Here is a 27058-nt window from a genome sequence, read left to right on the forward strand (position 1 = left end):
CAGAATCAGAACTTTTTAGTAAGAATAAGCATTTTACTGAGATGTAATGTTTAAAAAATACTCAACATAATAGTTTTATAACACTGTTCTTACACCAACCAGATTTGGACTTATACCAATTAATTATATCTTGTTATAATAAAGTGACAATTTTATTTCAAATGCTTACTTTTTTCAAGGTTAAACTTATAAACGTACATGGAAGAGTGGTCAACAATAATGATGTAGTATGTCTTTGTCATTCTCGTTATCATACAATATTTAAATATATCCAACATTACTTGGTAGCTAGCCTGATATTGTTGGATTACTCATACTCTTGAACCTACTTTATAGTGAAGCTATAATTGATTTTCTATTAACATACTGATTGTGATTTCAACATCAGCAATCCAGCTGGTATGATGAAGACCAGGTCAGGAGAATCTCTCAAAACAGGAGAATCTCTCAAAACAAATGTGCATATTGATTCCCCTCTCTCTCCATTTGCTCTTGACCAGATTTAAGGCTTACTGTGATCTAGGGACACTTGGGAGTATATGTCTTTTCAAATAGAGATAACCCGAAAGCTTCCATAAATTTATTTTAAGGATTAATTTTACTGTTGAAACCTCACCTATAGTAGAATACGCTTCTCAAAGAAGAAATAAAATATTTTAAATAGTTTTCCCTATGTACAAAAAAGATGAACTTTGTATCAGTATGACTATGACAAAGAAAATATTAAGAACAATATCATATCTTTTTTTGTGCAAATTACTACAAAAAGCTAGTATACTTATTACATGTAATTTTATTTTAAACACTCTGAAGATAGCATTTACCACTTTCTGGAAATCTCAAGTATAATTCTCCTTCTACTTTCTTTCATTTCCTTCCTTTTTTCACAAATGCCCAATCCAGCTCTTAATAATTTTTAAGAAAAGCCTAGAAGGCATTACTTTCGTGACTGATTTCCACCTTCAGCAACTGAAAAATCAGAATCACAATGGTGCAATTCCAAGTAAGTTTGTATTTAACGCCATAGATGCCAATTGTGATTGTTTCCAAACTTGCTGATTTGGAATGATGAGCATGAATTTTTCATTCAGAATTTCCCTTTATACCTTTAGTAATTCCCTGGATTCTCAAACATAACTCCAAAATATTATTAGCTACGGGTTTCTTTCGCATTCAATTTGTCAAGTAAATGAGTCTTGCTGTTCTCTAGGACTTCTTTTGCTAGTGAGCTTTTTTATTTGGGCTGAAGTAACAGTGACCCCAAGTAATAAAGCAACAAAAAGAATTGCTTGGAACCCAAATCATGTGTCTATATGTGAATAAACCTAATGCATGTTGTGGTATATACCTGCTTTTTCTTTCATTCCGTATCTCCTCCCTGCCTACGCCAATATTCACTATCATGTTGTATCTTTTTTAACAGTTACGCCATATCCAGTCTTTAAAAATCCTTGCAGTAGCATTTTAAACACAGGTCTATGTTACTTAGCAAAATATATTCTTTCCCAAATCAAAAATTATTTTTTAAAAATTCAAAGTTATTATCTCAGGGTATGGGGGTTCTTGTACTCATTTGCCAACTTTAAAATATACCCATATCTGTGACATGAACGGATTCAGTCTCAAAATGTGGTTGGACTAGTGAATTTTATTGGAAACTCATTCCTGATTTAGTGAATTTATTAAATATGATGAGGTATTGAGAATAGGCATCAGATAAAATTGCTTAATGATTCTTATATAGCTAAACTCCGATCCATGGACTTTTTGTGTATTCACATTAGAATTGAAAGGAGCTAGCAGGCCCAGCAATAGACTGACATGTGTGCAGAAAAACATGGACTAAAAATATCTTGCATTTGTATGGCACATCACAATTTATAATTACTTAATTTCTTATGATTTATACCTGCTTCATATTGCACCTGCCTCAAAGGGTTGTAAGGATTAAATGAAATAATGTGGGTGACTCCTGCACACATACTTCAATCACAATGAATGGAAACTCTCATTCTGATGATTGATCCCATTTTCTTCTATAGGTGGTACACATTTCTATCTATCGTCATAAATCTGCTAATCTTTTATTTAAGTTAGCATTGAAATTAAATAATAGTTACTTTCATTCACCTAGAGTTTTCTTTCTGAAGGGCATTGAGTGATTTACAGTGCATGAATTCCTCAGACTACATTCTATGTCTATATCATTGTCTGTTTCTGGGCCCTATATTTCACTAGGATCAATTAAAAATAATATTGTATTGACTTTATATGAACTTTTGCAAACAAATTTTTAATTTGTGCTTAACTATCCAGCTCATTGAAAATTATAGTTCCTCTTCAAGATGATTTCCTCTGTCAGCAGTCTCAATTAGTCCTATTTTTCCATTACTTCCAATCACAAAGCTGTAATTTTGACTCCTTTTAAAGAGTTATTGTAAAACAGATTAAAGAAAAAAAATAAAGAAACTCTTACTTCTGAGAGCTGAAGGTCCCTTCTGAGAAAAGATGGAATACGCTACATAAAGCCAACAATCACAGACATAAAATTAATCTGGAGCCATTCATAAACTATTTTTTTAAACTGGCTTTAATTAATTTGCTTTTAAGAGAAATAAAATACTAACATGTGATCAGTATAATAGTTTATCCTGTTAACTTTGCCCTATAAAATATTTGCTTGGTCTTCAGCAAAAAGCCAGAATCTCAACTATTTGGAGAATATTTTTAGTAGCATAATTACAATATATACTCTTTAAAAATAGAAAAGGTTTTCGAGCTTTAGTAGTGTAACAAACATTGGTAGTTTCTCGCCCAGAAATTGTTCCCAAAAACACCTTTGTTATTGTTCACAGAATCTCAATTTTGTTTAGGTGTTGTTCATTAAACCCCAATTTTTACTAGGTATCAAATCCTCCAATGGCCTCATCTCTAGATCCAGTCCCAGTCCTAGACCCTGGAGGGGAATCATAATTTGTCCACATCCTCTTGCTAGTGATTGCGTTATTCTGGGGTATATGATATAGTGCAGGCGAATGAATGAGACAAGAGAGAAAGTCTGATGAGAAGATTCTAAACAGAGATGAAGAGGAAAGAGTTCCTCTTTTGCTCCTCAATGTTGCCATGTCTACATGTTATGAAACTGTAGCAGCCATTTTGGGACCATAAAGGAGGTAGCCTGAAGCAATAGCCTGAAAGGAATTGCTGAAGATGGCAGAGTAGAAAGATGAAAATAAAGTAAGATTTTCATGACATTAGAAAGCTGCAGAGTTAACAAAATTGAAACTGCCTTACCTCTAGCGTTCTTGCTAGGTAAGACAATTAATCCTCTTATTATTTAAGATACTCTAAGTTGAGATCCTAATACTGGCAGCCAAAATCATCCCAACTAAGCTACAGCAATATCATCTTATAAGATCCTTGATAACAGCTGTAAGATACCTAACTTTACTGATTAAAAGTGGAGGCTCCTTCTCTTACTCTACGGCATTCCGAGCTCATTCTCTATCAGCTCCAAACTCTGTTGGCATGGATTATTATAATTTAGAAAGGGAAGGTGATTCGAAGTATTAGGCATACGAATAGATATGTCAAATATAAATGAGTAAGGACAATACATTATAATCATAAGAAAAGAGTATGATAAAGAACAGACCTGAATTAATAGCTTTTGTAAAATTTATCATTTTGGATTGCCTACCCAGAAGTAATGAATTTTTAGGATAATCTGAATTAGGCACATGAAATTGTAAATAACAATGGTAGTATAGAATAATGGCTAGAAATGGCCAGGATGAGATGTAATAAGTATAAACGTAAAGCCATAGATTTATGTCCCAGAAAATGCAGTGTACAAATTTTGGAAAGATCTAAAAAGGAGTCCTGCTGGTTTTAACAGTTTCCAAATCTGGTATATAATGAATAGTGTTATATGGCTGCAATAAACGTTATGGTATCTTACCTTCATTAATTGAGTATAGTGTCTAGATTTATGGCTTCCAGCCCCAGATAGATATCAAAATTATGTGCAGAGCTTTTAATTAGTAACTTTTATTTTAGAGTAGTTTTATGTTCACAGCAAAATTGAGTGGAAAGTACACAGAGTTGTCATATATCTCCTTCCACTACAACACACAACCCTGATACTGTCAATAGACCGAACTCCTTCTCTACCAGACTACAACAGATTGGTATATTTTTTTACAATGGATATCTACAATGACACATCATTATCACTCAAAGTCCATAGCTTACTATGGGTCTGTTCTTGATGTACATTCTATGGGCTTTGACATATATGTGATGACATATACCTAGCATTGCAATATTGTACAGAATAGCTTCACTGCCCTAAAAATCCTCCATGCTCTGCCTATTCATCCCTTCTTCCCTGAAACTCTTGGCAACCACTAATCTTTTTACTGTCTCCATAGTTTTGCCTTTTCCAGAATGTCATATAATTGGAATCACACAGCATATAACCTTTTCATGTTGGCTTCTTTCCCTTAGTAATATTTATTTAAGCTTCCTCCATGTCTTTTTCTAACTTGATAGCTCATTTCTTCTTAGCACTGAATAATTTTCCATTGTCTGGATTTACCACAGTTTATTTATTCACTCACCTACTGAAAGGCATCTTGGCTGCTTCCAAATTTGGGCAATTATGAATAAATCTATAAACATCCATGTGCAGGTTTTTATGAGAACATAAGTTTTCAGTTCATTTGGGTGTATACCAAGAAGCATGATTGCTGGATCTTATGGTAAGAGTATATCTAGTTTTGTCGCTAACTCCCTGTCTCCCAAAGCATTTTCATTATTTTGTATTTTCACCATTTTGTATTTTCACCAGCAATGAATGAAAGTTCCTATTGTTTCTGTGGCGCTTTTTTAAAATACCAATATCTGGGCCCAAATCCAGACCTAGTGAATCAGAATATTTTTGGATTGGACTTGGCTTTGTGCATTTTTTAAACTCCATAGGCAACAGGCAGTGACACTGGTCTAGATTCTAGATTAAGCAAGATTTGTTGTACTTAGCTCTGAATAGATCTCATCAGTGGGACATTATTTAGTTCTGGAATAACAGTTTTTTAAAAAAAGATATTTAAAAATTGAAGTGCAGCCAAAGGAAGCCAACCATAAAAGTGAAGAATCTTTCAATCATAGCATAGGATGAGTAGATGAAAGACCAAGGATATTTGGTCTAGAAGTGAAAGGACACAGGGGGAACCCATGAAAGGAAGTCACATATTTATGCTGAATATTTAAGGCTTGACCTGTGAAGAGTTGCTGTCATTTGTTATCTCTGAAATAAGAGTTAGGGAATTAATGTATGAACGTTACAAGGCAAAGAATCTCAGACCACTAGATAGAAAACTTTTCAAGCCATTAAGTATTCAGCAATGGAAAGGACTGATTTTGGAAAAGAGTGAATGATCTCATAACTGTAAGTTCTCCCAGAGGCCCATGACAGTACAGAATAAAATCAGGAAGGTTGTAAAGGGGACACTCGCCCTCAACAGGCAGTGGATTAGAAAACTTCTAAGGTTCCCTTGGACTCTGCAGTTCTATGATATTCTGAGCAAATAGATCACATACAGATCACAGAAACATGACAAAGAAACCAAACTTGAAATCCATTTGTTAAGGCTGGGCGCAATGCCTCACACCTATAATCTCAGCACTTTGGCAGGCCAAGGTGGGAGGATCACCTGAGGTCAGGAGTTCGAGACCAGCCTGGCTAACATGGTGAAACCCCATCTCTACTGAAAATACAAACATTAGCCAGGTGTGGCAATGTACACCTGTAGTTACAGCTACTCGGGAGCCTGCAGCACGAGAATCGCATGAACCCAGATGGTGGAGGTTGCAGGGAGCTGAGAAATGTGCCATTGCACTCCAGCCCGAGTGACAGAGCAAGACTCAGTTTCAAAAAAAAAAAAAAAAAAAAAATTCACTTGTTAAAAGCCTTTCATTGTATAGATAACAATTGCTAATACTAAGTGAACAACTACTATGTGACTGTCTCTTTATGCATGCTATTCTTAATTCTTACAGAAACACAGAAAGATGAGATGGCTATTATCATTTTATAGATGAGGAAAGCAAGTTTCTCAAGAGTTAGTTTGACTTACTTAAAGCATTTAACTAGTACGTAGAAGAGAAAGCACTTGAATCAATGTCTTGCCAAAGCCAAATCCTTAATGACATCTCAGAGAAGTTCTACAAAATATACACTAAACCCCTGTTTTGTGTTCAAGATCAATGATCTGCCACCAATGTTAATTTTCAACCTTAGTTTCCTTCCAAGTTCCAAGTTTCCTAGCAACAAGGCTTACATTAAAGTGGTTCTTTCAGATTCCAACACCATTTCGTCTTCCCTCTACATCTTCCTGAACCCAAACTCTATTAGAAAACTAGTCCAGATCCTCCCTCCTGAAATCTGTGTTGACATCAACTCAAAATGAATTACTTATCCCAAGAAGTCTCACTGCATCTTATATTAAATCTCTCCTAGTATTTAAAATGTTCTGCTTTGCATGAATTACATGTGTGTGTATGTGTTGTCTAATAACAATTTTTGTATGTGTCTCATTTCTTCTTCTAAGTTCTAAAATTCACTCGTAAGTTCCCCTGAAAAGTTGAATATAACACAAGGCACATGGTAAACAATCAATACATTTTGATTCAATAAATGAATGGAGCAAACATACTTTGCCACAAAGAGGTTAAGTGATTTGTCCAAGATCACAAAGGCAATTTGGCTCTCAACCAGAACTTACCGCCCAGCTTATATAGAGCTTTTTTAAAAAAATAATTTTAAATTGTCCTGTGAAGCAATTCTGGTACATACTTAGACAATAAGAAACAAAAAAAAGAACATGTGACTTATTGATTCAGCTCTCCAAGGGGCAGGAGAAAAGGGGGACTTTTTCCTAAACTTAAAAAAAAAGTTTAAGGAAAGTCCTCTGATTTTCTTCTCTGAAGAAAGAAAACCAAAAAATCTATTTGTTGGCATTTTTATGATATTTTGCCTCAGTTAATTAAAGCCAAGCTAAAGTACCTCAAACCAAGATCTGTCAGTGCAGTCGCTAAATATACAATTGCCAAAGTTCACAAATATCCAGAAACCTACATTTCTAATTAAGTAGATGGTATCATGCAGTTGAGAACACATTTTCTGAACAAATAAATCTGGAAAATGCTATTCGTATGCCATCATATTTAAGAACAGCAATAAATCATTTTAACAGCTTCTCTGCCATGTCACACATGGGGAAGACAAAATATCTTTTAACTAACAAAAGAGATCAGAGAGGAAACTAAAATCAGAGATCTTGGTAGAAAAACATAGCAAAAGGATATAAATTATTATAAAAGGTTATTGTTTTATTCAAATGGACAATTTACATAAATGACCAGCTGTATACTTGAAGTTAGTGGCAACACATGTAAAAGCCTGCAAAACCAATTCCAGAGATGAAATCAATTATGCTGAAGAGCCACAATACTCTTAAAGAGCAATCAATTAGGCTGAAAATTCATACTTTCAACTACTGACTCAAAAAACTGGGAAAGTCATGTTACATAAAAACAGCTAACTGAAAAAAAAGTGAATCCGATCATTTTAATGATTCTACCTATTCTTACATTAAATTTTGTATAAAACCACTGAAAATCAGATCTTTTATGAAGAAAAGTGTTCCCTGAACAAACCATGCTTTTTCTTTTACCTTTGGCCTAGCAATGGTGTTACCACATCCAGGAACATCATTGGCAATTATTTCTCTCTACCCTTAACTCTTCTACTTTGCCTAAATTGTACTCACTCTTTAAGTTTTAGATGACGAGTTATTACCTTCAAGAATTCCTCCCTGAATGTTCTTCCTAATGCTGGGTTAGGTATTCCCCAAATGAACACTAGACCTAGCACCCTGGTCTCACCCACTAATATAGTACACATCACAGTGTTCTGTTATTTCTTATTTATTTGTATTCTCCCCCAGTCTTGCAACATGAAGACACACTTACACAGAAGCTTCTTTGGCCCAGGATGTAGCATCCACTATCTCCCCAAGAACACAATATAGACATAATTATTTTGCTTATATAAATACACTGTCATAAAAATAAGTAATTTTTATTTTTTGCTTTTTGCTAAAAAATATCCACACCTTACCGAACATTTGTAATTGTATTCTGCAGCCTTCTCCACTTTGTCTCTTGGTCATGCTAACAGGAGCCCTCAGTCCTTCTGCAAGTTGGAAAATGTGTTGAAGTTTTGTGCATAGGTTCCTTTTGACATTTTCCATATTGATCTCCCCATTTGAGAATAGAGAAAATGTACTATATCATACAATTTATTTCAAATTGGTACCATGAAAACCTTTCTACAGAAAAACATACATCAGTGTGTGGCCAAGATTGAGAAATGTGTTCATTTTAGTATTCACACCAATATTTGCCAAATAACTGAGTCATATTTTTTTCTACTAAATTTGAATTTTATAAAAAGACTGTTCACAGTGGATGCTATTGCAATAATTGTTGTAAGAGATTTTTAAAGCCCAACCTGTGATAGAAAACTTCAATTGAAAGTCATTGTCAAGTTGACCAAGCACTTGTGACATTTGTTTCGATTCCTACACATTGACAGAAATAGAAAGATTGCGCCAGCCCTTTTTGTCGGATATTACATTAAGTAAATTACATTAGGCATTCTCTGTTAAAAGGGAACATTGGGGCAGCCCAGACTTTTTATATATTCAAATACAAATCAGTCACACTTAGACACTTAAGACAAGATAACATAATTCTAGCCAAGGGTGGAGCATAAACCATTCCCAAAATCTCTCAAAATACAGCAGGGCCAGCTGTGTAGATATGGGAACTAGACAGATTATGGTTGCTAGCCAAAAATGATCATTTCCGATCTTCTACAGTCAATATGAAACCCTGACACAATTGGATGTAAAAGAAAAATGTGTTGCATAACTTGAGGCCGTGACTTGGGGTTGACTTCCCTTAATCTGCTCAGGCAGACAGAGTTGCCTGTGATGTTACGCCAAATGCACACACACACCATGCTTGATCTCGTTTGTTCATTTTGATGCACTCTACGCACTCTACATGTCTGTGTTATGTGTCCTGACTCTCATTCTGCAACTCCCTCAAATTTTGTAAGCATCTTAGAGCCTTCGGGGCTCATGGAAACACTGGTTAGTACTAGAGTGGAGAAGTAGCCATCACCCTACCCACCTTACTACTCTAACTGCGCCCCCAACCCAAACATACACACAAATACGTATGCACAGAGTTTCCCTAAGTTCAGAAGAAAAACTTTGGGAACACACATCGCCTCAGTGATAAAAATGTTCAGTATAGTTATGGGAACCACCACAATCCTGTGAGGTGAGCTTATTCAAGAGTAAAAATAGCTGTCCTGAGTGACACTGCATCTGGATAAAGCTCACTTATGACACATTGCTGAACAGTAAAGCAATCCTACAAGAAGCACTTTTCGGCCGGGCGCGGTGGCTCAAGCCTGTAATCCCAGCACTTTGGGAGGCCGAGACGGGCGGATCACGAGGTCAGGAGATCGAGACCATCCTGGCTAACACGGTGAAACCCCGTCTCTACTAAAAAATACAAAAAAATTAGCCGGGCGAGGTGGCGGACGCCTGTAGTCCCAGCTACTCGGGAGGCTGAGGCAGGAGAATGGCGTGAACCCGGGAGGCGGAGCTTGCAGTGAGCTGAGATCTGGCCACAGCACTCCAGCCTGGGCGGCAGAGCGAGACTCCGTCTCAAAAAAAAAAAAAAAAAAAAAAAAAAAAAAAAAAAAAAGCACTTTTCAGCAAGTCAGACCAAATTTGTTCATGAATTTCCCTGTCTTGTTAGTTTAGATCTAATCCACTGCAGTATACTTTTCTAACAAACATCAACAAGTACGTTATCTTACATCATCACTGAAGTAGAAAGCATTCTATATGCGGTGTGGTGTGTGTGTGCCATATATTTATTTGAAGAGGATGTGTGAGCAGGAAGAAACAATATCAGAACAAGAATGAAATCTTAGCAGCTAGCTGTGTCATTGCTATGGTCTGAATGTTGAAACTTGATTGCCAATGTGATAGCATTAAGAGGTAGGGCCTTTACGAGGTGATTACATCATGAGAGTAGAGTCTTCACAAATGGGATTAATGATCTTATAAAAGAGGTGTGAGGGAGCTGTCCATTCTTTTTCCCCTCCCACCTTCCATCATGGGAGGACACAGCGACAGGGCGCCATCTTGGAAGCAGAGAGCAATCCTTACCAAACACCGAATCTACTGCTGCCTTCAGTCTGGACGTCCCAGAACTGTGAGAAATAAATTCCTGTTGTTTACAAGTAACCCAGTATAAGGTATTCTGTTATAGCCACGAGGATAGACTACAATTGTCATCTTGGAGAAGTCCTTAATTTCTCTAAGCAGCAGTTTCTACTCACTTGCACCTACATTATCTTATTTCAATTTTAAATAATATTGTTAAAATTGCTTAAAAGCTTACGTTTAAATATATTCCAAGTCTCTCTCCAAGTATGTTAACTTATTAACACTAACAGAAGTCTTTCATAATTTTGTGAAAGTCATTAACACATTTTACTGATAAAATTAAAATGGCAAATTTAAGAGAAATAATATTTTGATAGATATTAATTAATTTTCCCCTTGATTAGATTTAACACTAAATAACAATATGCAAAACCAAGAAACAAGCAACAGAACATTATGAAGAACCAATATATTGTCCTAATAAACAGGATGGAAGAGTTTCACCAGAAAAATCAACCCATGATTGAGAAGGGAAACTGAGCTTGAGAATTACAACATAATGTAACATCAGATGTTAAGGAAAAACCTGGGAGCCAAAAATATATTCAAATTGTACTTGTTGCTTTTCTAAAGAACAAATAAATAATATCATAAGGAAGTAGGAAACTAGTAACCACCAATCAGTGTGCTAGATGTGTCTACTACCACAGTAAAAGTGATGCCTGAACCAATTTTAACTATGGTTCAATTTTTATGCCATACATCTCTGCAGCTAGGCAATTTTCTAAAGACAAGATTACAAATTTTGATTTGTAAAATTTTTTTTTTAAAAATCAGCAAAGAAGTAATGTCAATAGTCGAGACATGAAATTATATAAGTTCTCATAAAATTGAAACAGAAAGGAAATTCTGTAAAAAATTAATGATTCAACATACTCATTGATGCTGCCTAAAAGCTCAATCTGCTGTTTAAAATTCTTTGAGCTTATTCATTTTAAGATGTTTTATTTCAAGTTCAAAAAGTTATGACAGAATGCTAATTTTATTACTTAATTTATGAGAGTGTAAATTTTTCTTTCCTCCAAAAAGTTTTACCACATCCTCAAGATATTTTTTATCCCTTCTTGATGTGTTAGACAAGATTACATATGCATATGCAATAAAAATATATAATTTACATCTGAAATACAAACTGCATTTAATCTGTACTTTGTAAGTAAAAACTCACAAGCAAACCAAAAACAACAGAAGCTCTTTCCTCACTAAACTCTTAGGTTCATTTCTTGACTTTTAAAATGGTAGTTGGAAAAGTATATGAATGAACACATACATCAAACAGATACTGAAATCCTCAAAGGTCATTTCTTGCTTTATACAATAATAAAAATTTCAAGGCAACTGTCAGAAAATAGCTGGCACAGCACCATACTGGGCTGACATCAAAGAAGGTGTTGATGTTATAGTCACTGTCAAATAAAAAAAAAAAAACCTTAGTTGGGGCTCTAATGATACTGAGATCCCACCCTGTGAACATAACCATCTTGTTTTGACAAGAACAAAGAGAAACTAACTGTTCTCCTAGGAACATATCGGAATTCATAGCAGCCATTATTCCTCCAGGGATGTTTCTGAGAGAGGATAATGTCCTAAATTTCTGAGGATTTCTTTATTATGCAACACCCAGCATTAGTTTCCATCCTTTACCCCACCCTCCCACCTCCTGACATTAATGTTAATCAAGATCTACTCTGAAAACAAGAGATCCTTAACAGACTGGAGATCCTCAGATACACACACTAGAACACGGAGGTTAAGGCTAGACTATGGAGGCTCTTAAATATGAGGTTAAAAAGTTTGTTTGGTTGAAAGGACAAAGGGAACCATGAAACTCATTAAGGCTAGGGACATATGAGATTTACTCTCTTAAGAGTAAATAGGGCCGGGCGCGGTGACTCAAGCCTGTAATCCCAGCACTTTGGGAGGCCGAGACGGGCGGATAACGAGGTCAGGAGATCGAGACCATCCTGGCTAACACGGTGAAACCCCGTCTCTACTAAAAAAAATACAAAAAAACCTAGCCGGGCGAGGTGGCGGGCGCCTGTAGTCCCAGCTCCTCGGGAGGCTGAGGCAGGAGAATGGCATAAACCCGGGAGGCGGAGCTTGCAGTGAGCTGAGATCCGGCCACTGCACTCCAGTCCGAGCGACAGAGCGAGACTCTGCCTCAAAAAAAAAAAAAAAAAAAAAGAGTAAATAATCTACTCTGGGGATGGTGCAGTCAGGGTGTTTGAAAAAAGTGAAAAAGATTTGGTGGAATTGCTTTGACAAATATCCTAGAAAGTAAGAGAAATAAGAGATTAAGCCACAGTGAGGATACAGCAGAGGTGAGAGATCATGATGCTGCACAGACCTCAATCCAAAAAACGTAATGGCATTCTTCACCAAAGCTTGGTAACCTGACAGTGAAAAAAGCTGATAATGGAATGACCCCAAATTAGAGATTACCAAGGCAATGAAGATATTGAAGCTTTTAAAATGTTAAGTATGGATCCAGAAGCACAGTGAGGGAAATGAGGTCTACAAGGTGCTTATGGGTGGGGGTGGCACTAAAGGGGTGGATGTGTAATTCTGCAAAATAAAATTACACAGGAGTTGTGACCACCTAAGTATGTCTTTATTATGCAACATCCAGCATTAGTTTCCATCGTCTACCACACAGCAAGCGGTAGACTGCACCAAAACACTCTCTCCAAATACAGTACAGAAATTCAGATTGGACCAACCACTTTGACTGCATTTAAAGATTGTAATGGAAAATCAGTAGACAGGTGGAGGTTGGTCCTTGTAATTGAAAATAGGTGTATTTCCCCACTGTCCTCCTAACAATCATGTGAGAGATAATTTGCTTGAAGATAAAATTAACAAAACAGAATGACTTTGGATGGATCCAGAAAACTAAGGATTTTCACCGCTAACCTCATTATTTCTGTCACTTCTAAGGGAGATATCAGTAAAACCAGTTAAAAGCATAGTATGCCAACATCTTTCTTTTATTTATATAAACATGGACTAAAATCCAGAATTATTTTTCTGATCGTCTCTTATAAGCTATAATTCCAGCTCATAAAACTTGTATAAGAAACTCAGCAAAAAGCTTCTGTTTTTTTTTTTTTTAATCAAATACAGGACAATGTAAGGCAATGTATCATTATTTTCCTGCTAACAAGGTGCTATTTTTTTCTCAATAAATATATTACTTGAGCTGAGGTTGGTCTGTTGAATTTTTCCAGCCCATTAGATTCTCACTTAATGAGATTTTTCTCTCTAAAGAAAATAGAGATATTGAATCAATATAACTTATAGAAAAGTCGAGAGCAGTGAAACATCTGCATAAACATCTTAATCACAGACATTGGAATCAGAAATAGAAATATCAGAATACCTATCCATCATGTTCTCATTACTTTAAATTTTATTTATATTGTACAACAAACATTATTTGTAGGGTATGCCTATCAGTTAATCGTTTACATAACCACTGTCATGGCAAAATAAAATATTCAAACATAGAATAACAACAGAATAAGATGTAAGATATAAATGTTTGTTTCTTCTCACTAATGTCTATTTTAAAAATCACCTGGACTCATTAAATATTTTGTTTATGGTGAGTCTGACAGCAGAAAGCATAAGGTCTTTTTTGTTGTTGTTGTTTTTGAGATGGAGTCTCATTCACTCTCTCACCCGGGCTGAAGTGCGATGGTGGCATGATCTTGGCTCACTGCAACCTCAAGTGAGTCTCCTGCCTCAGCCTCCCAAGTAGCTGGGATTATAGCCGTGCACCACCATGTCCAGCTAATTTTCGTATTTTCAGTAGACACAGGGTTTCACCATGTTGGCCAGGCTGGTCTTGAACCCCTGACCTCAAGTGATTCTCCTCCCACAGTGATTCTCTCCCAAAGTACTGGGATTATAGCCATGAGCCTTTATGCCGAGCCATAAAGTATTTTCTCGCAAAAAATCTAAATCAAAATGAAATCAATGTGTGCTTCCTTACGTAAGACCATAGGAGGCTGGAACTGAAATAGGGTTTAGAAATTGTGTCCATGGATTTTTAACCCCAGAGGGTCCACAGATGACACCAGCGTCTGAAATTACACAAGGAAGAACACATGTACTTGTGGATGTATAGAGTGGGAGGAGAAATAATAGAGATGATATACATAGAGTTCAGAAGATTCTTAATGACTCTAAAAAAAGTAAGAGCACCCACTTTAACTCAAACTCTTTATCTCACACAATAGGCAAAATAGAGGCCCAGATTGGGGAATAAAGTCACCCAAGGTGATGAAACTAGTTAGCGATTCAGATGACACTGGTTTCCTCAATGATAATCGAAATGCTCATTCCACTTTTCACACTACCTCTATTCAAAGCCCTCCAATGTGAAATTTTACTTTTGAAAATGGGAAGTTACAATACTTTACTGTTTGCTTTATCACTCTTTTAGATTGTTCTTCTTCTGGGGAAAAAAAAAAAAAACACTTTGGAACTTAAAAGTGGGAATTCATTTGAAAGAAGGAGAAAAATCTAAAGAAGCAGGATGCCCTTGCTTCCAAACTAGGAAAGAGATATGAAAACTTAATCTTCCAGCCAAGACAAGTTTTAAACATGATAAGGGTAGGTAGGTAATATTAGACAGTTTGAGACCCCTACATCTGTTATAAACCTCATTGAGTATAGAGTGATAGGAATGGGCTGGCTCTGCAGCCAGATTATCTGAGTTCAAATTCAGTCTCTCTCACTTTCCAGGTGTAAAGTCTTAGGTAAGTTACTTAGCCTCTCTGTGCCTCTGTTTCAAATACATTGGGGACAGTAGTAGTACTTATCTTCATTTGGGTTTCTCAAAAATAGAACATGACAAGATCTTGGATGCAGGTATTTGGCTTGGGAGATGCCTCTGGAAGGAGTTATGAATGACAAGAGTGAGACAGCTATAATAGGAGTAAATTATAGAAGCCGCTTCTATAAGCAATGGAAGTTTGACTCAGCTGAGACTTCCAAGAGTATACAAAATGCCTTTTAGAATTGTCCATTCAAAGGGTGGGAAGCTAGAGAATTTACCCACCAGCTCTTGTGCCTCTGTGGTTGAGGGTTGCCCTGAGAATGTTAAATCCACTTCACTTCCGTGCCAGGACATAAAAGAATCTAGTGACTTCCTGTACTTTAGAGAAGGCCTGAACAGGCAGACTGATACTTGTGCATGGAGTGAGACACTGAGCACAAGTCTGAGCTCACACAAAACTCTCTGCCATAGTGATGGCTGAAATCTGAGTTATGTCACAGTGACACAGGGCACTGGAAGCATTGGCTGTGTTGTCTATCTCAAAAGCATTGTTGTAGGGACTTAATAAAGTAATTCATGTAAAGTGGTTAGAACAAACCTCACAGATAGCAAGGGATCAATTATGTTAGCTGTGATACTTCTTTTTAACATTTACTGAGTGCCTACCAGACACTAAGTACTATATCATGTGATACAAAAATAATGACAATAAATTAAGTGAATAAATAAATACTAAACACTCTGCTCTCAGTCTCTTCACAGTTTACCACAGTTTACAAAGACACATTTGCCAGTCAAAGCAGTAGACATCAAGATAAATGTATACATTGGGGGGTAATTGCTACACAAAGTGGATAGCAACACACTCTGCCCAGAGATCATAACAGTCAGAAAGATTTCCCAGAGGATGTGCCATCTGACCACAATCTTACCAGACACATAGGAGTGGCCTCAGGAATGGCCGTGGAGATGACTGAAATCAGAGTTAAGTCACAATGACACAAGGCAGTGAAGGCATTGGCTGTATTATCTACCTCAGAGCATTGTTGTAGGAATTTAATAAAGTAATTCATGTCAAGTGGTTAGAACAAAGCTGGCACATAGCAAGAGATGTGCATTTCAAGTACTGAGAGCAACATATACAGAAGCAAGTCACAGAAGCAAGAAAGAACACGGAGCTTTTAGAGAACAGCCAGGGCGCTCAAAGAGGCCAAGACATTGAATTCCATGGCTGACTGTCAGAAAATAAAGCTGTACCATGAAGAGGTCAAGATGTGGTCCTAAAGGATAAACAGCTACATTTGCCTTAGTTTGGGATTAATTCTACAGGCAAAAGGGAACAAGGAAAGGATTGTTTTTAGGAACTTGCTAGAAGTATGGAGGATAGATTTGTGGAAAACTATACTAGATACAGAAAGGATCAGATGGTATTCTAGTACAATAGTCCAAGGTAAATGTTGTGAAGATCTGAACTAATCTGGAAGAGTGGTAGTGAAGAGAAGAGGTCAAATTTATAGGTTTTGATGACTGGATATACATGGAAATTAAGAAAGAATCATGTTTCTGAGGTGACCCCAGGTTTCTGTCTTAAGTGGTTGCTTGTTTAGCAATGCTGTCAACCAAACAGGAAATAAATAAGGGACATGCATCTTAAAGAAAGGAGAAGAAAATAATGAGCTCATTTTGAACCTGTTGGCTTTGAAGGATCTACCTAGTGCACACTCTCTGCAGCTGCTCTACCCGTATCCACTGTGAACTCAGCGAAACGGAGGTGAGAAAGGCACAAAGAGTTCCCCATAATGCTCTGCAAGGTACTTTGCAGGATTTTTCTGGATCCCAGAGTGAAACCAGACCTTAATAAGTACACCTGCGATATTTTAGTCAACTATAACTAAGGTACATGCAACCATTTTTTAACTCTGCTAGTTTACTCTATCATTGTTAGAGTAGACATTAAGACCATGGCACATGGGTGTTTGATGATATGACGCAAATTAACATTATGTCTGAAATTCCCCTATGGATAATTACTCTTAAGTGACTGTTCTTTTCAGGAATTTTTATTTTAAAAGTGCAAATACCAGCCGGGTGTGGTGACTCACACCTGTAATCCCAGCACTTTGGGAGGCTGAGGCAGGTGGATCACCTGAGGTCAGGAGTTCAAGACCAGCTTGGCCAACATGGTGAAACACCATCTCTACTAAAATACAAAAATTAGCCAGGTGTAGTGGTGTACCCCTGTAATCTCAGCTACTCAGGAGGCTGAGGTGGGAGGATTGCTTGAGCCAGGAAGACAGAGGTGGCAGTGAGCTGAGATCCCACCACTGTGCTCCAGCCTGCACAATAGAGTGAGACCCTGTCTAAGAAAAATAAATAATAAAATCATAAAAGTAAAAGTGCAAGTACCTTTGGACCCACACATTGGGTATTATTACTCATTGAAAAATCTGTTTTTCTTCAAGTGAGAGAGAGGCTCATAGAAAATGGGAAGTCATTGAAGACCAACTTCATTATTTTAGCTCTTTGAACTCAGCCTTCAAATTCTGGTATGATGTGTGCTGTCAAAAAAATTACATTAAAAACTGACTGAGTTATCCTTGCAGAATACTGATAACAGTTGTTTGCTTAGTTGGTTGGTTGGTTTACAAAATCAGATCACTTCTTAGTCACAGGAGTTTGCCAAAGAACCTGAAGTATTCCCTTGGTTGGAAGTAAAGCCAGCAACTCTGGTCCAATACCAATGTTCCATGTATAATATTAAGTTATATTATCTAAAATTTTATAATAAAGATAAACATTTAATCGTGTTAATATAAGTAAAAGGGCTGTAATTTGTGAGAAGACGTAAGCCAGTCTCTCAGCTTACAGAGAAGACAAACTTTTCTGACAAATCATTTTTTTCAGTGAATTAATCGCATTGGTTTTCCTGCCTAATAAACTGACATCAGGAGCATCAAATCTTCATCTCCTCTATTAAGTGAAACTATTCCCACTGCCTTCCTACCACATTATTTCATTAGGCAAGTACCTTAGGTCAGAGTTTCTTTTTACCAATTATAGGCCTCATCAATTCCCCAGTCTCAGTTTTAAAAGGCTCTAATAGGAATTTAAGTTTCCTATAACTAACAAGCAATTTCATTAGAAAAAGAATGAAAGAGGAGTGATTACAGGATTAAAGAGAAAACACATGCACTCATCTGTGCCATGTTCTCTGAGAGGCAGTGGTGATACAAGTGTGGTATCTGCTTCCAAGGAGCTCACAGTCAAGCATAAGAAAAGGCTGTGATAAGTGTGGAGAGCTACAAGACAGGGCACAATTCTTACTACAGGAAAAGGATCTGGCCACCTAGACAGCAAGGCAGACTGTCACTGAGATGGCATTAGTCCAGCAGTTAGTCAGTCAATAAATACATATTAAGGCAAGTACTATTGTAGATAACTCATAACTCATTCTAGTTGGAAAGTGCAGGTAACAAATGCGTCCTGCACCCAGTATGGGCTACAGAGAATTTGAAATCACAGGATGCTCATTATCCAAGGTGGTCAGGGAAGACTTCTGAGGACTTGAAGGGGAAGCTCTGAAAGAAAAGCATTTCGAGCTCAAATTACAAGAACAAAGTTCCTACGCAAGAAAACGTTTCTTTGTCATGTTTGAGTGACAGAAAGCGGGTAAATGTCACCATACCATGTGAACAAAGAGGAGAGAGACAAGCTAGAAGTCACTCAGGGGTCAGATTAAGTGGGCCATTGGATAATGTGGTTAGAAATTTACATTTAAGGCCGGGCGCGGTGGCTCAAGCCTGTAATCCCAGCACTTTGGGAGGCCGAGACGGGCGGATCACGAGGTCAGGAGATCGAGACCATCCTGGCTAACACAGTGAAACCCCGTCTCTACTAAAAAATACAAAAATCTAGCCGGGCGTGGTGGCGGGCGCCTGTAGTCCCAGCTCCTCGGGAGGCTGAGGCAGGAGAATGGCGTAAACCCGGGAGGCGGAGCTTGCAGTGAGCTGAGATCCCGCCACTGCACTCCAGCCTGGGTGACAGAGTGAGACTCTGTCTCAAAAAAAAAAAAAGAAAGAAAGAAAGAAATTTACATTTAATTCTAAGTAGAAGCCATTGGAGAAGTTTTAAAATGGGGATGTTATGATCTGATGTACACCCTAGAGAAGTTTCTCTGGCAAATGTATGGGGAACCAATTTTAGGGAAGTAATAATGAAGGCAGGTAGACCAATTAGGAGGCTCTGAATGTAGTTCAGGAAAGAATATGGTGGTACTATTCCAGGTAAGAAATGATGATGGCTTGGACCAAAGCTGTGGAAAAGGAGATGGTAAAAATCTCTAAGACTCGGATATATTTTGGTAATGAACTGACAGGTCTTATTCATGAATACCGTGTGGAAAGGAGAAATCAAGGCTTATGCTCAGGTTTGGCCTGAGCGGTACTGCAGTGCTGTAAATGGTTGTACCTACAAACCATTTGCCTTGGTCACAAGGGAAACTTGTGACCAAGAAGTGATCTGCTTTTGTAAACCAACCAACCAACTAAGCAAACAACTATTATCAATATTCTGCAAGGATAACTCAGTCAGTTTTTAATGTATTTTTTTTTCACATCACACATCATACCACAATTTGAAGGCTGAGTTCAAAGAGCTAAAATAATGAAGTTGGTCTTCAATGACTTCCCATTTTCTATGAGTTTCTCTCTCACTTGAAGAAAAACAGATTTGTCAGTGAGCTGAGAAAACTACTGCAGTGCTGTAAATGGACTTTTACTTGAGATAAGGAAGAGAAAAAAAAAATCCAGAGTTCTCCGGTCACGATAAGTTTGTGATTCTAATTGGAAAGGCAAGGGATTAAGTAGATACTTGGATATGTGAGCACAAGATAGGTAAAGAGAGGTCCAGGCTGGAGATATAAATTTGTGAGTCATCAGGGAATAGATGGTTTTGAAACGATCTTAATAAGGCCCTGAAATGTGTCATTCATTCAATTCACACTTATGAGGTATCTGTAATGTGTGAAGAAGGTACTATTCCTGTGCTGGGATAACCAGGATGCCTGTCCTTAAGGAGCTTACAGCAGAGTGTGTGGAGGCGTGTGTCTCTGGGGTGAGAGTGAGGCATCAATAAGTAAAATACACAGCAGAAGGAAATAGCTGTGAAAGAGAATGAAGCAAAGTGGTGTTGAAGTTGTGATTAATTCCAACCGAACAATCTGTTTCTCCCAGACTATCACATTTCAGATGACTCTTAAATAATGCATAGATATCAGCAGGTAGATGAAAAGGAAAGGAGTTGAAGTTCAATGAGGGCAGTAGCAGGAAGGTGCAAAAGCAAATGCAAAACACCATCATGGCACAAGAAGGAATAAACGAATAAACAATACACAAACCCAACAGCAAAAGAGCCTAAAGACTACATAGGGAAATTGACACGTAAACAAATAATAAAAGTGGCTGTCCAAAGGAGTGTGGGTGATGTATGAAGGAAAATTCACCCTATGAAATTTGATGCTTTAAAGACACAATCTGGCCAGGCGTGGTGGCTCACACCTGTAATCCTAGCACTTTGAGAGGCCAAGGCAGGTGGATTGCCTGAGCTCAGAAGTTTGAGACCTGCCTGGGTAACATGGCGAAACCCTGTCTCTACTAAAAATACAAAAAATTAGCTGGGTGTGGTGGTGCATGCCTGTAATTTCAACTACTTGAGAGGCTGAGGAACTAGAATTGCTTGAACCTGGGAGTCAGAGGTTGCAGTGAGCTGAGATTGCACCACTACACTCCAGCCTGGGTGACAGTGAAACTCTGTCTAAAAAAAATGTTAAAAAATTTTTAAAAAGACACAATCTAATAGTACAGTTGTTAATAAGGTCTAAATCTTAAGGACTCAGGAAATGGATGCTCTTAGAAACTGATGCTGGAAAGTAAAAATGAAAGCATCCTCCTAGACTACAGATAAGAAAGAAATTAGTTAATATTAATAAATAATATTAGCAAAAAGTTAGAACTCTAGTGTGGCACAAGAGCAGACATAAAATCCAAAGGTTGGTATCTTCCACTAAAAAATTACCTTATTGACATTTTTTTTTTTTATTTATTTATTTTTTGTTTGACAGCAATAGGGGTTTTTTATTTGTTTCTTAAATATGAGCATTATGGTATGTTCTAGGCCTTCCCAGTCTGCTGGGAAGGGCCATAGCTATTGAAAAATATAAACATAGTGACATGGAATCTGGAGGCTAAAATTCCACTGGAAAAATGTCCTCACCTTTTATTATTGTATGCAAACCATTGCCAACAAATATAGAGCTTAGAAATGACAGATTTTCTACTTACCATGTACTTATATTTTAAAGTGGCAGAACTGTCTAATGGAATATGCAGTTTATTATTAAAATTCACATGAGCTACACATATGCGCACACACAAATGTACACACACACATTGCTCTGTATACATTCGGTATACTAGGATATTTCTTGATGTGAGATTTACTATCTACAAGCTTAATTATTTTTACTGGAAGAGCTAAAATTTTAAAGCAGCTTGAGCTTCAATGTGATACACTTCTTAGAGGGCAAATGTGATAGAAGACATCATAATTTAGCATTCATCTCTGTATTCTGAGGTTCTGTAATTTTTAAAAACATGAGTCACAAAGTAGAGATGTGTGAAGAAGAAATGCACAGGCATGGAAACACATAAGCAAGAAAACACTATTTCTCCACCATTATCAGAAGGGTGGTGACTAAAATTTCTGCTATTGTTGTTTCCCCAGAAGAGAATGAAACTGATCTGGATTTTTGGAGAGTAACAGCCATCTGTTCCCATGGATAACAACAGTAGCGCTGCCCTCCAAAAGTTATTCCTATTCACTGGAGTTGGCCTCAAGCATCATTTTACCAGATAGTATTTAAAACTGAGATGGTAACATCCAATATTAAAACCATGGTGGTGGTGTTTTGTTTTCTGTCTTAATTTTATCGCCTTTAACTTTTTGTTAGTTTTCTTAAGAGAAGAGTGCATGTACATAAATAAAATCTCAGAGGCTTTTCTTTAATCCGTTCCTCACAGTGCTCAACAATTATTTCTCCCTTTCTATCCAGACTGTGTAATTCCAAGATGATCAGAGAAAAACTTGCCATCTGGATGTCATAAGTAAATAACTTGTTTCTGAGGCCTGCCTGGAGCTGTCTGAACCAGTGCAATCGTGGAAGTGTTGGCTAACGCAACAGTAATCACGCCATCTGAGATGAAGACACCTTCAGGCTCATTCCTGTTCAACTGTTCTTCACTATGACATTTCTTTAGCCTCTGTCTGAAGATCATTAAAAGGTAGTGCTGCAATCCTCTCCAAAGGCAGGTTAGTTATATTTGGACATCTTAATAATCATAAAATTATTCTTTCAATCTAAGTTAAAATCTGCTCCCATGGAACTTGAATCAATTTGTTCTTTTTCTGCCACTGGAAACTAAAGTGAGCATGATCCCTTTATATACAACATCTGAAATATTTGAAGGCAGTAATTATAAGTAATTCACCTACAACAACTTCATAAACACTTATTCGATTATAAGTACTTCATCAATACTATCTCTTTAATTTTTTAATCACCTGTTCCATTTACAAGCTGTTTACCAGAGTTATTTATTGATTTTGTCTTCTGCACATCTTGTTTGCCTCTTTTTAAATGAGTTATTTTGAAACTGTTTTAGACTTACAGAAAAATTGCAAAAATAGGGCAGAATTCCCATATACCTTACACATGCAGTTTCTATTATTAGCATCTTACATTAGTACGTATATTTGTCACAATTAGTGAACCTATATTGATATAATTAACTGAAGTTCATACTTTACTTAGATTTCCTTAGTTTTTAATGTCCAGATTTCATCTAGCTATTTCATTAGGCTCCCCTTTACTGTGACAGTTTCTCAGGGTTCCTTGTTTTTTATGACTTCGATACTTTTGAGGAATACCAGTGAAGTATTTTGTAGAATGTCTTTCAACAGAAATTTGTCTGACAATTTTCTTATAATTAAACTGGGGTTATAGGCTTATGGAGGTAAACCAGTAGTAAAAGTGCTATTTTCATCATATAGTATCAAGGGAAAATATCACGAACATGATTTATCACTGTTGATGGTGACCTTGATCACTGGTGAGACAGTGGTTGTCAGGATTCTCCTCTGTAAAGTTACTCTCCTCCACGCATTCTTCTTTACTGTACTCTTTGAACCAATGTCATTATACAGAGCACACAGTTCAAGAATGGATAGTTATGCTCAAACTTCATGAAGGCAGAGTATCAGCATATGATATTTCGAATTCATTTGCATCAGATACTTGTCTTTGTCCACCATTAATTTACTTATTAAATCATTTATTATATCCACATGGATATGTTGAGTATCCTTCTGTATGCTTATTTACCGTCTACATATTTTTTTCCTTTCTTCCTTCTTTCCCTCCTCCCTCCCTCCCTTCTTCCTTCCTTCCTTCCTCCTTCCTTCCTTCCTTCCTTCCTTTCTTTCTTCCTTTTAATGGAGATGGGATCTCACTGTGTTGCCCAGACTGGTCTTGAATTCGTGGGCTCAAATAATCCTCCCACCTTGGACTCTCAAACTGCTGAGATTACAGGCATGAGCCACCATGCTGTATATTTTCTTTAGTGAAATGTCTATTTAGATCTTACGTCCATTTAAAAAATCAGATTTTTTGAATGTTCAGTTTTTTATGTATTTTATATATATTATATATTCTATCTAAAATATATCCGTTATCAGATATGTTATTTAGGAAGGAAGCATCTCATTTCTCATTATTAAGCATGATGTTTACTGTAGGTTTTTTTGTAAATGATATATTGAGAATACTCCTATTCGTATTTGGTAAGAGTTTTTATGATAAATGAGTATTGATTTTGTCAAATGCTTTTTCTGCATCAACTGATATGTTCACCCAATGTTTCTTTTTAGCCTATTGATATGATGGATCTTTGTATTTTACAATATATCTATGTCTTTCCATATAGAGTGTATATGGGGGTCCCAAACCCCCAGGCTGTGTACCGGTACCAGTCTGTGGAGTGTTAGGAACTGGACCGCACAGCAGGAAGCGGGTGGTGGGCAAGCAACATTACTGCCTGAGCTCTGCCTCCTGTCAGATCAGCGGTGGCCTTAGATTCTCATAGGAATGCAAACAATAGTGAACTGTGTATGTGAGGGATCTAGGTTGAACACTCCTTATGAGAATTTAACTAATGCCTGATGATCTGAGGTGGAACAGTTTCATCCCAAAACCATCACCTCCCCACCCCTCCCCAGTCTGTGGAAAAACTGTCTTCCGTGAAAGTGGTCCCTGGTACCAAAAAGGTTGGGGAGTGCTGATATAGAGTACTACGTTGATATTGACAGGAGACAGGCAGATTCCTAAACAGACAGGGATGGGTCCCTGGTGAAACCCAACTTTCAAGCCAAAGACGGTTTAAACCCTGAAAACTGAGCTGCCAGTTAATACACTCCCACAAGTGATAACACTATTGGTTCCAGATAGAGTCCACAACCAAAGTGAGAACTTCTATCCCAATCTTACCTTTTCTCTATATATATTGGTTGCTTCTGGACAGTGCCTTTTAACCAATTGATGGTGCTTTCTCCAAGCCCACCCATGGACCAATGAGCAAGCACTCCCCAATTTTAAGCCCATAAAAAGCCCAGACTCAGCCGCACAGAGAGCTACCCCTGCTTTCAGGGTCCCCTCTCGCAGGTGAGAACATTCTTTCTGTCACTCAATGAAATTCTTCTCTGCCTTACTCACTCTCTGGTGTCTGCGCACCTCATAGCTCTTGGTCTCAGGACAAGAACCTGGAACTGGCAGAGCTGCAGGCAGCAGGAATAAAAGAGTTGTAACATGCTTCCACTTGCCAAGCCACCAGACTGAAGAGCTGCAACATTTCCTGGGGACTCAGACCTTGGACACCCCGAGGAAGAACTGTAACACCCCTTGGAGTTCTGCGATTGCTGGTATCTCCAAGTTTTCGGGCCCCACCATGTTCATCTCATCTACCCACCAGAGCCCAACATAGAAGCCACTCACGGCATGCCCAGTCCATCCACAGGCTGAGCTCTGTGCCACAGCAGGCGTGGGATCCAAGTGGGCGGAGCAAGCCCCATAGGCCCAAGTGATGACCAGACAGAGGTGGCAGCGGCTGCAGATATTTTCGGCTTGTGAAACGGAAACAAAAGGAATCCTGTAACAATGTGACTATTACTTCCTTTGTTTCTACTAATATAAGTGATATATGTATTAATTTTTCAATACCCTGATACCCAATTTGTGCTTGCTATTGAGAAAAGTCTCAAATTATTTTCTCTCACTAATTATTCTTGATTTAGATAGTTTCCATTCTCTACTCATGTAGCTGATTTTTTATTTCTCAATATACAATCTTACAATTATTCTTATCAAATTTAATTAAGTATTCATTAAACAAGTATGTATTGAATGCCTTCTGTGTGCTCCTCTATTTTAGGTACTGGGAATTGAGCACTGAGTGGAACAGGCCATGTCCTTGTTCTCATCAAACTTGCATTCTGATGGAGGTGACAAAACATAAATAAATAAATAATTACATATATCAGATTCTAATAAGTACTATGAAAAAATAGAGCAATGTCTGGGAATACACTGAGAGCTGAGATGTTAGTTCGCTGAGCATGGTAAAGAAGGGCCTCTCACATTAAATGTGATATTTGAAGCATGAGAAGTCAGTTTATTGAGATTTATCTTTTGAGTTCTGCCATCGAGCATATTTTATCATTTACAGCTTTGCATTATTAAGTGCAATCAGCAGGACAGGGCCAAGGACAGAGCTCTGTTGACTGTATGGCTCTAGAGCTTTGAACTGTGTCAACTCAGCTATGTGGGAACTACATTTCCCATAATTCCTTTCCATTTGTAGTTAAGATTGGCTACAAGAGAAATTTATGGAGATTGAAAGTCAAGAGGGAAGCAGCATCCACATTGATGCTGGGAAGATTTGGAGCAGGACCAAGACCTGTTGCAGTTCCTACAGATCTGTCCTGAATCTGCTGGCTGGCCTCATTGGCACATGGCAGGTGCCAGGATTACAGCTCCTTCAGTTTCTCTGTTTCCTTCCAGATACCTGCATCATTGGAATTGGAAACTTAGAGATTGAAGCAGGATCCAAATCATCCTCACACATTCAGGTTTGTCCTCATTTTCTCCCATTTCACATCTATCTTTTCTTCCAGATTTCCTGCCATGCTCATTTCAAGGCCAGCACCAAATGCAGAAGCAACAGCCTTACACTTCAGCTAGTTCCTACAATTGCATAACCTCAAATCCCTATAAGCAATCCCTTATTTCATATAATTCCTAGGGGTTCTCCTCCTACAACTGAATTCTTACTGACACAGGGACCCACTCCTTTCCTCAAACTGTTTCAAACTTCTTTCCTTAAACTATTTGTTATTCAACTTATAAGAGACAATTATTCAACAATCACGCATTCATTTGGCTGTGCTATTATTTGTACCACAATTCTGCATATAATCTGTAAAGGTATCATTAGAAACTACCATGCCTGTAGATTTGTTAGGTCCTACCAGTTTTAGATGCACATTACAGAAAAACAAACGAGGTTAATTTGGCATGATTCCTGGTGATTGCCATTTCTATTTCTAAGAGCTGACAGGTTACCTGTTTAAGAGTTCTTTCCAGAGTTTTGTAGGAAATTGCTGTAAGGCTTACTACCCAGTAATTTTTGGAATTCATCTTTTTGTTTGTTTGGAAAAAAAAAAAGGCACCTTTTTGGTTCTCTGTGATTCTTCAGATTACTGGCAGTGCTTCTCTAATCACAGCTATAAATTA

The 27058-nt window shown here is 37.5% G+C and overlaps 1 protein-coding gene across 2 annotated transcripts in view; it reads right to left on the reverse strand.

Annotated features, from left to right (window-relative positions):
- The window catches only part of INPP4B (inositol polyphosphate-4-phosphatase type II B), an 865488-nt gene that overhangs the window by 766679 nt on the left and 71751 nt on the right, over positions 1–27058 (reverse strand). Inside the window, exon 2 of one of the 2 annotated variants that reach the window (XM_033215349.1) lies at positions 14371–14461. The exons of the other annotated variant lie outside the window; for it this stretch is intronic. The gene's annotated coding sequence lies outside the window, so the exon portion shown is untranslated. The remainder of the gene's footprint in view (positions 1–14370; positions 14462–27058) is intronic. 2 annotated transcript variants of the gene reach the window in all.

The sequence above is a fragment of the Trachypithecus francoisi genome, unplaced genomic scaffold (assembly GCF_009764315.1).
Source record: "Trachypithecus francoisi isolate TF-2019V2 unplaced genomic scaffold, Tfra_2.0 Lachesis_group1, whole genome shotgun sequence".
NCBI classification, from domain to species: domain Eukaryota; kingdom Metazoa; phylum Chordata; class Mammalia; order Primates; family Cercopithecidae; genus Trachypithecus; species Trachypithecus francoisi.